General features: G+C 49.2%; 1 protein-coding gene across 1 annotated transcript in view; it reads left to right on the forward strand.

The window, feature by feature from the left end:
* NAA15 (N-alpha-acetyltransferase 15, NatA auxiliary subunit) overlaps window positions 1-13,520 on the forward strand; it is a 689,053-nt gene that overhangs the window by 561,249 nt on the left and 114,284 nt on the right. The gene's annotated exons all lie outside the window — the stretch shown is intronic.

Genomic DNA, 13,520 nt, shown 5'->3' on the forward strand with positions numbered 1-13,520 from the left:
GTTGGTGAAGAGCGCCTGGTCATCATGTGCCCCGGTAGAAGAGTTGAGACTCGGACACGCAGAGTGCGTGTCGTGGTGCAGCCATGGCGTTGGTGAAGAGCGCCTGGTCATCATGTGCACCGGGAGACGAGGTGGGACTCTGACGCACAGAGTGCGTGTTGTGGTGCAGCCAGGGTGTTGGTGAAGAGCACCTGGTCGTGGTGTGCACCGTGCGAAGAAGTAAGTCTCGGAGGCGCAGAGTGCGTGTCTAGGTGCACCCAGAGGCATTGGTGAAGAGCACCTGGTCATCGTGAGCACCAGAGAAGAGGCGAGTCTCGGACGCGCAGAGTGTGTGTCGAGGTGCACCCAGAGGCGCTGGTGAGGAGTGCCTGGTTAAATTCGAAGTAAATTTCCAAAGTGCTGAGGGCGGGTCTCGGTGTCTGCTGAGACCTCCAGAAGGAGGGCCAGGTCATTGGGACCTCGGAGTGAAACAGCAGCGGACCGGCAGCCCTGGAGGAGCTGAGCTGCCGGCCCGAGCTCGCCATACCCATTGGCCGTGTTCTGGATCAAGGCCCAAGTCGCTGAAGGAGGAGAGAGCGTTCGCGCCCTCCCCAGGTAACGTGGATCATCACCTGAGGTGCTGTGCCGGCCCGGAGGGACACACTCTTGGTCTCTCGCTTCTGTCAGCCAGTGCTGGCCCAAGGAGGGGCAGAACTGGGGCCGGAGCGAGAAGCGGTTCTTTTGTGTCATCATTGATCCATATTGGGGGCACTGTTAACAGAGCAGCTAAACTGTTGTATTACACTTTGAATTATTGCTGCTAACAAACTATCGAACTGTCGTATGGCGCCTGACCTTATTTGTGCCTGACGAACTACATGCTTGGTGTACTACTCACTGCGTTATTTTTCCCTTGCAGAGTACATGATTGTAACGAGGAGCATTGCATTGTTTCTTCATTGCACAGTACATGATTGTAGCGCGACACATTGATTTGTTTCTTCTGTGAATACATCAGTTATCTATAAAAAAAAATGGTGGATCTCCAACTGTTGGTTAAAAAAAGGGGTTTGCCGACGTACACTTAAAAGAAAGAGGAGAAAGGCAGGGCTAGAAAATAAGTGGAAATTAACAATCCTGCCTGGCTTTGCATGCCACATCAGTTTTCAAGTCTGGGTAAAGGTGCCCAAATTAGCTGCCCTTTCTTTTTTGCCTTAGAGCCTTTCTCCATTCTGTATATGGCTAATAGGTGGGCCAGCCAATGATGAAACTGATGGGGCATTGGACACAGCCAAGCTGAGGCTATTAACGATCTAAAGATTGTCAAAGATACGGTGAGGAAAAAATATATACACAGGGTCAGTTTCTCTTCTTGTACCCCCAGCAGAATTAACTTAGGTGTCAGTGTCACATTTATATTCAATTTAAAACCAAGAAAATGTATTTCATTTTTAACTGAATCTAAAGAGGGACAAGATACAAACATATGTACAATATCTGTGCAATGAGTGGAACGCGGACAGTAGGTTCCCGACCCTGAGCCCCTCTTTGTAATTCTTCCGGTGTGTAATATAACATGAAAAAGGTTTTAAGAAACTGAACTTATAGGTTTGCTGACTTTAAAACCGTACGAGATAAACTAAGTGTCTTTGCAAATTAAGTTTCAGACACAGTCAACTTATTATGCCACTTGGCACACTGTTTATCTAAATCATTATTCATGTAATTATTCAGTGTCTGATAGATCATCCCAATGCAGATTAAGCTCTGAGATACCAATTTGTCAACATGCACATTTTTTTCAAAGCCGGCAGGACCGCCCACTTTCCGCAAGAGGTAATCCCTGACTTGTAGGTATTTGAAAAACTCCTTGTAATTAATACTGAATTTATCTTTTAATTTGTCAAACGACACAAGGCCGGAAGAAGAGTAAAAAGTACTTAATTTATCTATACCTGCCAAATACCATGTCTGCATATGACCGTCAATAAAAATGTCAGTTAGGTTTGAGTTTTGTAGTGTGAATCTTTTCTGGATTCACTATTCCGCTATCTAGTGGTTGGGTCCAGAACTGCAAAGGCAGTGTGTGTGTAAAGGTACGGGCCTCTAAGGGTGGCACAATGAGCCCTTAGAAGACTTCCCTGGTCACAGTGCCCTGGGTACCTGTAATACCATTTACCAGGGGCTGACCTGTGGCCAGAGATGCCAATTGGGTTAGTTTTGGGGAAAGAACACAGGCCCTGGGAACCTGATTGGCAGGGACCCAGGGCACGCCAAGAAAAAGTGCATCAGTAGTCTGGCAAAAACTGGGGGGGTTACTGCAACAGAAACCCACTTTCCTATACACTGGGAATGACGTACTGCTGCTACCCACCTCCCTTTGAGGTCATACCCTACTTGAGAGAATTTTAGCTAGTTACCTCGGGTCAATACAGCCACACCGCCACACTCCCGCAGTTCGAACGCATTTTGAGGTACCACCTACCAATTTGTATTCCAGAGAATTCAGGACTCCCCTCTGTGAGGCTTCAATGTGTTTCCTGTAGGCAGACAATGTCTGCCCTTTGGAGTTTCAACCCCAGGGAGGTTCTAGCCCTTTTTGTAGGATCCTTTAGCCCACATAGTTTAATGGACTCTATCCTAATCTTCTGATTATCAATCACATCCTCGCTTTACCTGCTTTTACCCTGTATACTTGACACTCCACCTTCAGTATTATTCTAACAAAATGAGGTCCACCAGTTGCCCATCTTCTTATCTCTCTGATTCCTTCCCTTTTCATCCAAAATTGCGAATTGATCCCTGACCCTTCCCTGATCAGGCCCCCTTACCACCCCCTCCTCCCCACACTTCTCCACTGAGCAACCAGGCCTAGTCTGGATGGTGTCTTCTGTCGAGACGGATCCTGCTTCCAGGGCCCCGCCAACCCTCACTCCTCAACATACTCTTACACTTAGAAATTAAACAATCTGAATGGAAAAAAAAAATTCCCTCTTTCTTTTAACCCATTGGTTTTTTTTCCAAACATTTTTTAAATTTGTTTGCCACTTTATATCTGTTTTACCTCTCCATCCTCCCTTCTTTCCCTGCTACCGCTTGCCTCCCCTGTAATTCAAAAAGGGGGTGGTGATGGACAGAGTATCTGAGTTAATCAGAACACTCCTACCCAGTCAACAGATCAGGGCTTGATCCATCACCGTTTTTTAGCTCACTGCACCATCCCAGTTCAGAACCTGGCTATATGCAAATTAGTCTGTCCCTGGCCCAGTGCATCATGGGAACAGGGCAGACCAAACTACCAAGCCAATTCTTCACTGGAAAGGAAACAAGCTTCCGGGGACCGGTTTCTGGCATTACAGCCGTCTTCGGCCCTGCTTGCTTGAATCCTGATGGTGCAATGAGCAAGGGACTCATGTCTGAGCATACCCTTCCACACTCATGGTGGCCAAAATAATTGCAAAAAGGGGGTGGTGATGGACAGAGTATCTGAGTTAATCAGAACACTCCTACCCAGTCAACAGATCAGGGCTTGATCCATCACCGTTTTTTTAGCTCACTGCACCATCCCAGTTCAGAACCTGGCTATATGCAAATTAGTCTTTCCCTGGCCCAGTGCATCATGGGAACAGGGCAGACCAAACTACCAAGCCAATTCTTCACTGGAAAGGAAACAAGCTTCCGGGGACCGGTTTCTGGCATTACAGCCGTCTTCGGCCCGGCTTGCTTGAATCCTGATGGTGCAATGAGCAAGGGACTCATGTCTGAGCATACCCTTCCACACACATGGTGGCCAAAATAATTACAAAAAGGGGGTGGTGATGGACAGAGTATAAGAGTAAATCAGAACACTCCTACCCAGTCAACAGATCAGGGCTTGATCCATCACCGTTTTTTAGCTCACTGCACCATCCCAGTTCAGAACCTGGCTATATGCAAATTAGTCTGTCCCTGGCCCAGTGCATCATGGGAACAGGGCAGATGTGAGTCCCTTGCTCACTGCACCATCAGGATTCAAGCAAGCCGGGCCGAAGACGGCTGTAATACCAGAAACCGGTCCCCGGAAGCTTGTTTCCTTTCCAGTAAAGAATTGGCTTGGTAGTTTGGTCTGCCCTGTTCCCATGATGCACTGGGCCAGGGTCAGACTAATTTGCATGTAGCCAGGTTCTGAACTGGGATGGTGCAGTGAGCTAAAAAATGGTGATGGATCAAGCCCTGATCTTTTGACTGGGTAGGAGTGTTCTGCTTAATTCAGATACTCTGTCCATCACCACCCCCTTTTGAATCGTTTTGGCCACAACAAGTGTGGAAGGGTATGCTCAGATGTGAGTCCCTTGCTCACTGCACCATCAGGATTCAAGCAAGCCGGGCCGAAGACGGCTGTATTGCCAGAAACCGGTCCCCGGAAGCTTGTTTCCTTTCCAGTAAAGATTTGGCTTGGTAGTTTGGTCTGCCCTGTTCCCATGATGCACTGGGCCAGGGTCAGACTAATTTGCATGTAGCCAGGTTCTGAACAGGGATGGTGCAGTGAGCTAAAAAACGGTGATGGATCAAGCCCTGATCTTTTGACTGGGTAGGAGTGTTCTGCTTAATTCAGATACTCTGTCCATCACCACCCCCTTTTGAATCCCCTGTAATTCAGCTAGATATTCTTGGGCCTGGACCTCAGAGAAAAAACTGCGGGTACCCCCTAGAATGATCACTTTTAACTTAGCTGGATTTTGCAGATGCACTTCTGCGCCCAGCTTCTGAAAGGGAGCAAACAACTCCCTTAATCGCCATCTTCGTCCTACTGTAGCATGGGCGAAATCTGGGCGAGCAAAAAAGGAAACTCCATCCGTAATAGGGCGTGCTAGGTCAAAAATACCTTGAGGAGAAAGTTTCTAAAATATACCAAAACAGCTCTAGGGTATGCATTGATATCTACCTGTTGTTTCCTAAGGGTTAACGGGAATTGATGCACCCTCTGCACCTCCTTCTCCCAGTCCCAGCTCGAGAGTTCAGGAAATGCTCCCTTTAGTAGTTTGACCATATACTCCCGGGGGTTTCCCCCCTCTGACCCTTCAGGAATACCCAATAGTCTCAAATTGTTTCTTCTCTGCCTGTTCGCGTACTCTTCTAGCTTCCACATCATGTCAGTAACTTTAGGGTCTTGTGTACTTATAGAAGATTTCAACTATTCTACTTCCAGTTGTAGGGTATCAGTCCATGCCTCCACATTGGTCATCCGATCCGAGATCTCCCTGAAGGTCTTGATAATTTTCCTAGCTGCCCCTTGTAATTTCTTGGAGGCTTGCTGAGCCGATGGCTGTCTGACTGAATCTCAGTCTGCATCTGCCTGATTGTAGCCAGAATCCGGGAAGCTTGGGGCTCCGAAGCTGTTGAAGAGAGGGCTTCTCCTTCCTTTCGTTCTTGGCCATCAAGGAGCTGAATAGCGGAGTAATCCCATCTAAGCTTAAAGGTTTCCTTCTTTGGGTTATCTTCCAAGCATTTGCTCACTTTTTGTTGCTATCCACCTGCTTCCTCTTCAGACTTGTAGACCTTTTCTTTTTTTTTTTTGAGCCTCCTGATCTCTTTTTCCAATTTGTCAACACAATAGATTCATCCATTGAGCTACTGTCTGATAATCTGGATATTGTGGGAGTTGAGGTGGTTGAAACATAAATCCGGGATTGAAGAATCAGTCATCGTTCGCACCCCACAGTATAGTCAAGTGGGGCCAGCGGACCAGTATCCACCACAAGGCCACTACTTGCAGTGTCTGCCTATTCTTCTTGAAGAATGGGGACGATGTGCTACCACCTGGATCAGCTAACTCTGTGCCTCCACCCCAGGGCAGGTTCTGTTTGGGTGTGAGTTGCTCCTCTGTATCCACATTAGAGGTAATTGCAGCATTCACATTCTCCTCCTCACCTGAACCGTGCACAGTCTCTACCCCCGCTTCTGGTGCCACCTCAAAGCCCTGAACAGCTGTAGATTTTGTAGCTGGCCAGGGGGTGCCACCACCCACTTCCTGAGTTTTTAGGGATTTGGGGTGCTTTAGGGGAAAACTATCTGAGATTGCCATTTGTCCCTCCGTTCCAGCAGTTGAATTATTCCCTATTGTGGGGGGCGCTTACTGATAGCGCCGGAAGATTGCTCACCTCTCCTTTTATTCTTTAGCTCCATTCCGTCCTCCTTGGAGCTCTCCTGGTGCATTCTGGGTTTGGTAGTCCCCGTCCCAGCCGGGTGTTCTGTCATCGTGGAGGCCTGCTCACTGGTCTCGTTTTGGAGATTTTAGAACCTCTTCCGGCCATCCCTGTATCTGGGTCAGCAGCAGAGAGGAAGGCCTGTCTGTGTCTGTCCCGGGCAGTTTGGAGTGCCGCAGCCAGATCAACCAGGAACACAGAGCACTTCCCAGTTGACCTCCTCCTTACAGGCGCACAGCGGAAACGGGCCGCAGGGCTGTGCAACGATACCAGAAGCCACAGCCCTGCCAGCATCACTCGTCCGACTTTCCTCTCTGGAACCTCTGCTGCCCCGATTCCTATTTGTGTGAATTCTGTGTACTATATGTACATTGTCTCTATGGTCGCTCCTCCCGTTTAGCCTCGGTGGCACGGAAAAAATGGGGGGAACGAACGTCATCACTCCCACGTGGCTCTCTTATGGCTCCAGTGATGTCATGCGGAGCCGCGTGCGGAGCCATGGCATTGTGACAACCTCGTCGGCGTGGAGAGCTGGGGAAAAAATTCTGCGGAATGGTGGTGCAGGGGATATTCATAAGGTGAGGAATCCACAGGCAGATGCTGTATCCACCAGAAAAAGCGTTACCGAAGGTAAGTAACTTGTTGTTTTGCAGCGTGAATCTTTCTGGATTCACTATGCTGTGCATATTCCGCAATCTGATGGTTGGGTCCGGAATCGTAGTCTTTTTTTTTTTTTTTGTAGCCCAGGTGGGCGTCGACGTCCCACCATTTGGTGTACCTTCGGTGACGTCGGCATGCTTCCTGCGGAAGCTCCCACCCTTGGGCGCCATCTTCAGATTCTTTTTTCTGCCGTTGGGTCTCGATTGTTGCGTGAAGCTCCAGAAAATTTGAAGGAGAAAAGAAGATAACGCCGAAATTCTACAGAAAAGGACTTGAAACGACTAGGAGAAGAAGACCATCAAAGCCGGGTCGACGGAGGAGAAGTAACTCGAGATCTTCGACGTCCGACGGGGAATGTGCGCACAGGGGGCTCCCTGAGCGCAGTAATGGACAATACACCCTTTAAATTCTGCCGTAACTGCCATCACAAGTACGCGCAGAAGGACCAGCACCCGGTCTGCAACCTCTGCCTGCCGGTCGACCACGGGAGCAAGGATTGCAACGCCTGCTCCGTCTTCACACCGAAGACACTCAGAATTCGAGAGAAGCAGAGGATAGCTCACCACACCATGCATGGCAAGGGCCAGGCACCGTCGCTGTACGAACTGGGCCTCTCCACCGACGACTAGGACAACATCGCCGAATGACCAGATATCTCCACGGTCGCAGAGACCGATAAGAAAACATCAGACAAGGTAGGAGAGTCTACGATCCCGAAACCCTCGACAGGGCCTCGAAAGCCAGAGGCACACTCTCGAAAATCAGAGACTAAAGCCTCGAAGGGAGCACCGGCGCCGAAAACCTCGACGACCGAAGCTGCATCCTCCGAAAAACAGCCCAGCGGATCCTTCGAAAAGAACTCCCAGAAGGCGAAGACCGGCGAAAAGCCAAGGTCGTCGAAGCAGGTCCCCGAAAGAGGCACCTCAACTTCGAAGGAGAAGGAATCGAAAACCAATTCGACGTCGATGATGTCGTCGAAGAGGGCGGCCGAAACGCTCGACGCTGACCATGCCGCGCAGATGGAGAGGAAGAAAAGAAGGCTCGAGGCCGAGATGGATAACATCCTCCAAAGGAAGAAAGACTTCGAAGATAAAATGAGAAGCTACAGGATCCCCTCGAAGCCCGCGACGGACGTCGCCGGGGTAGAGGAGCACGAGGAGTTCGACGCCGAAGAGCCGCCGAAAACTCCGGAGCCCTCGGATCAGGGAGAAGAGGAAAACCTCTATTACACATAGGGGGAATATGTGGATCAGCGTTCAAGCTACGACTCGGGTTCCTCGACGACTGGCAGGACATCGATGCCGAAAACCCGGAGGAGGCTGTGGAGACATACCCCTCGAGGCCTTCGCCGCCAGATGGCATTGGGGCGTACAATGAGGTCATCAGGAAGGCAGCAGCAGCTTATGGGGTTAAATTGGAGGAAGAGAAGCCGAAAGCAGATTTGTTGCTGGAAATCTTGCTCCCCACGCAAACAAGGAGCCAGTTCCTGCCCATGCTGAACAGTGTCATGGACCAAGGAAAGGAAGCTTTCAAGGAGCCTGCGACTTGCAGATCCGTCACGCCAAGGACGGAGAAGTAAAAGTTCTCCTCCCAGGACCCTCCTTACATCAAGGGGTCCGTCACAGCAGACTCAATTATCGCTGCAACGGCAAGGAGAAGGGCCAACGTCCCGACAACATCTGGACCACCACCTGACAAGGAGAGCAGGAGGATGGACCTAACAGGCAGAAAAATCGAAAGAAACGCGGCAATGCACTGGCGGATGGCGAACTCCAACTCACTCCTGTACAGGCACCAATATCAACACTGAGACGAGGTGGGGCAATTGCTCAAACACCTCCCGGAGCAATTCCAGCAGAGAGCCACACACCTCATTGAAGAGGGAAAAAACATTGCAAACTCTTGCCTGAAGACCGCCTTGGACGGGACAGAAACCTCCAGCAGACTGATGGCTATAGGGATCACAGAGAGAAGGCTAGCCTGGCTCAAGATCTCAGGCTTCAAGACAGAGGTTCAGAACAACATCCTGAACACTCCATTCAACGTAGAATCGCTGTTCGGCGTCCCGGTTGATGAGAAGCTCACCCAACTAAAGAAGGATAACGAAACTGCAAGGTCCATGGGGGCCCTGCAATTCAGAGGGATGAGAAGAGGCACTCCAGCAAGGAGGCCAAACGGAAGAGGTGGTAACCCGCCGGGAACATCGCACCAGGCGTTCCACCAGGGTCACCAGGGTTACAATCGGGGTCCGCAGGGCCAGCAGAAGCAGACCTGGCACTACCAGAACAGGGGCCAGTCCTTTCGCGGGAGTGTAAACGGACGAGACCAGAGAAGGAGAGGCGGTGAGCAACCCCCCTCAAAGTGACTTTGCATGGAAGGATGTGCTCCCCCACTCAAGCCCTCCGAGGGAAGAGCACAGAAAAGCAAAGGGGAGAGGGTTACACGGACAAGACACAAAGGAACATGTTACACCAGTGGGCAGCAGACTAAGATTTTTCCTCCAGGTGTGGAGAAAAATAACAGACAAGTGGATACTCAACATCATACAGTTCGGATACTGCATAGAGTTGGAAAAGAGGCCGCCAAGCAGAAGACCAAAGAAAAAAGAGCACTCGGGAAGGGAGCTAACGCTGCTCCGAGAAGAAGCTCAGGAACTCCTCCGGAAAGAAGCCATTGAACCGGTCCCATTCAGAGAAAGGAACAGGGGAGTGTACTCAAGCTACTTCCTGGTACCATAGGTGGACGAAAGCCTAAGACCCATCCTAGACCTACGATTCCTAAACAAACATATAAAGACTCAAAAATTCAGGATGACGTCCCTACAGGAGATCATCCCACAAATAAGAGACCGGGATTTCATGTCCACCGTGGACCTCAAAGATGCATACCTGCACATACCAGTGAACAGGCAGCACAAGCACATGCTAAGATTCACAGTAAACCAGGATCACTACCAATTCACAACCCTGGCTTTCGGTCTAAAGTCCGCTCCAAGGGTGTTCACAAAATGCCTCGCAGCAGTGGCAGCACATCTACGAAGAGAGGGGATCCACGTGTACCCCTACCTAGACGATTGGCTGATAAAGGCGTACTCTCGCAAAACATGCCAGGAGCATGCACAGCGAGTCACAAACACGCTGATGGACCTAGGATTCTCCATACACTGGGGGAAATCCTAAATGGAGCCGAAGCAGGTGAAGATCTTCCTGGGGACTCAGATCAACACAATCCAATGCAGAGTGTTACCCAGCGAAAGGAGGACACTCAGCCTTCTAAGGGAGACTCGCCACTTCCAGAAGGGGCAAACTCTGGCAGTGAGGACAGCGAGCAGGATCATGGGGATGATGGCGTCATGCATTCACCTGGTCCCCAATGTACGCCTACACATGAGGCCACTCCAAGAATGGCTGCAACAACAATGGTCACAAGCTACAGGAAGTTGGGAGGATCTAGTGGTTGTAACGCACGGAGTGCAGGAAGAGATGAGGTGGTGGACTAAAAAGAACATTACAGCAGGGAAGCCTCTAACTCCACCAAACCCAACTGTGACCATCACCACAGACGCATCCCAGAAGGGATGGGGCGTGCACATGAACAAGCTCAGGGTGAGGGGTCTGTGGGCACCAGCGGATGCGGTCAGACACATCAATTACCTGGAACTGAAGACAGTGTTACTTGCCCTGAAGGCCTTCCAGAAACAGCTGTACAAACTGAAGGTGTTGATACAAACGGACAACACAACAACGATGTTTTACATCAACAAGCAGGGAGGGACTCAGTCGTTCCCTCTGTCCAGCCTAGCGCAAGACATATGGAGATGGGCAATACCACTCGAAATAGATCTGCTGTCCATACACCTACCAGGGAAGGACAATGTGGAGGCGGATTGGCTCAGCAGGCAGACTTCAGCATCCCACGAGTGGGAACTCAACAATCCGGAAACAGAGAGGCTATTCAGGAAATGGGGCACCCCAACAATATCCTGTTTGCAACACACCTGAATGCAAAATGCCAGTACTTTGCATCCAGACAACCAGAGGAACAATCCCATGGGAATGCCCTATGGATAAGCTGGTCAAAAACATTTGCCTACGCTTTTCCCCCGATACCATTGATCCCCAAGGTGCTCAACAAGTGCAGGATAAGCAACATGACACTGATCCTGGTGACACCTCAATGGGCCAGTCAGACCTGGTATTCACAGATTATGAAGATGAAGCAGGGTCCACCCCATAAGTTCTCAAAAAGAAAGGACCTACTCTCCATGCAGAACGGAGAAATTCTACACCCAGAGCCGGAGGGTCTCAGCCTAGCGACTTGGCTCCTGAGGACTTAGAATTCGCACACCTAAAGCTCCCAGAGAGCACCCTGAAGGTGTTGCGAGAGGCAAGGAGGCCCAGCACACGCAAATGCTATGGGGAAAAATGGAAAAGATTCACTCTATGGTGCAGCAAGAAGAAGCTGCAGAGGAAGCTGACCAAGGAATCAACGGTGCTAAGATATTTCACGCACCTACTTAAAGCCAAACTAAGCTCATCCTCACTAAGGGTACACCTGGCAGCAATTGTGGCATACACAAGGGGAGAGACTGGGAGAAGCTTCTTCACATCAAGGGTAGAAAAAAGATTTCTGGAAGGAGCAAAGAGAATAACGCCACCCAAAAGGATGCCGCCGCCGGCATGGAACCTGAATGTGGTACTGACAGAGCTCATGAAAGCACCTTTCGAACCCATCCACAAGGCATCACTGCAAGTGCTGACAATGAAAGCGGCCTTTCTGGTAGCAATCACCTCGCTACGCAGGGTGAGCGAACTACAGGCACTAACACTGCAAGAACCCTACATCCAGATACACAGTGACAGGGTCGTGATGAGAACAGACCCGCACTTCATGCCAAAGGTGGTGTTAAGGTTCCACATGAATCAGAGTATTCCAATTCCTAGCTTCTTTCAGAACCCCACGACAAGCGCTGAGAGGGCGCTCCACACTCTAGACGCAAGAAGGGCAGTAATGCACTACATTGAAAGGACGAAGGAACACAGGAAAACAAAACAGTTATTCGTGTCCTTCGCAAACAGTTACCTGGGTAGACCAGTGACTAAGAGCACCATAGCTCGATGGATCAATACAATTCTGCCACAAGCAAGCGGGGCAGGAGCTAACAGGAGGGGAGCAACAATTGCCTTTCTGGCCAACACACCAATTCAGGACATATGCATGGCGGCAACATGGGCTTCAGTGCACACGTTCACTAAGCACTATTGTGTGGATGTACAAATGAACAAGGAAGCACAAGTAGGACAAAAGGTGCTTCAACATATATTCAACAAGCAACGCTCATATTCCACCCAACCGCCACAAAAGTAACAAAACCGCTACAAAATCTATGCACAGCATAGTGAATCCAGAAAGATTCACGCTGCAAAACAACTAGTTTCTTACCTGTCGGTGTAGTTTTGCAGCTTGAAGATCTTTCTGGATTCACTAGCGAACCCACCCGCCTCCGCCAGAAAGATGAGGCTGGAGAAGAGGGTGGAAACACATGGAATAGAGAGCAAGTTGAAGCTTACAAGATACGTGAAAAGAATTAAGTTGGAAAAAGGATTAACAAACATAGCCAAGGATTCACTACAAGGACACAAAAGAGAAAAAAAGAATCCTAAGATGGCGCCCAAGGGTGGGAGCTTCCGCAGGAAGCATGCCGACGTCACCGAATGTACACCAAATGGTGGGACGTCGACGCCCACGTGGGCTACAAAGAAAAGAGAAAAAAGACTTAGATTCCGGACCCAACCACCAGATTGCGGAATATGCACAGCATAGTGAATCCAGAAAGATCTTCAAGCTGCAAAACTACACCGACAGGTAAGAAACTATTCGTTCATGTTTTGACTGTACAATGAACAAATCCTCTGCCTCCCCAGTGGAGACTCTTAACCTTGGGGATCATCACATTATAGGCCAAGCAGGAGCGCAGGATCCTAGACAGGTGGTACCAGATGAACATCCGTTTCTAATATTCTAGGCCTAAGCCATTCTAGGCTTTAAAAGCAATGACAAGTGCTTGGAAGTCAAAGGGCTTGCAGAAGGGTTGTCAATGGAACGAAGCCCAGGCCTGCAAACCAAATTGATGTTTGGGGATCCTAAGTAACATTCGTTGCCACAGCGTTCTACAGGAGATGTAGTTGGTTTCTGAGTCTCTGCTGCATGTTGACATATAGTGTATTGTAATAAAGTTTCGAGAGCACCAGAGTAGTGACCACCAACTTCTGCATATCTTCCGGAATGATCTTGAGGACAAAAAAAAAAGATTAGGAGGTCACAACATTAATGTGCTTATCAAGTGAAAGTTGGTCATCGAAGATGGTCCCAAAAGATTTTGCTTTTGAGCTCGGAGTATATCGAGTTCCTACTTCCTGTGGCCACTAGGTTTTTTGGCAGGGTCCTAGTTGGCTAGCTTGCTTCCTGTAGTTTTTTCATAGACCACTTTAGTCATATGAGCTTTGTGTCGTACTCTTGGATTAAGTGGTATAATATGATCTTTCTTATGTGTTGATGTAAAGTTTTTATTTTTTTAGCCTTGTGGCTTTCCTACCGTACTAATGAAAGTAAAAGGTGCATACATTTTTTGAGCATAGACAACTTCACAAGAAGTTAAATGTGATCAGCCTTTTATACATTACTGAGGTGTTATAA

The sequence above is a fragment of the Lissotriton helveticus genome, chromosome 2_1 (genome assembly GCF_964261635.1).
Source record: "Lissotriton helveticus chromosome 2_1, aLisHel1.1, whole genome shotgun sequence".
Classification (NCBI taxonomy): domain Eukaryota; kingdom Metazoa; phylum Chordata; class Amphibia; order Caudata; family Salamandridae; genus Lissotriton; species Lissotriton helveticus.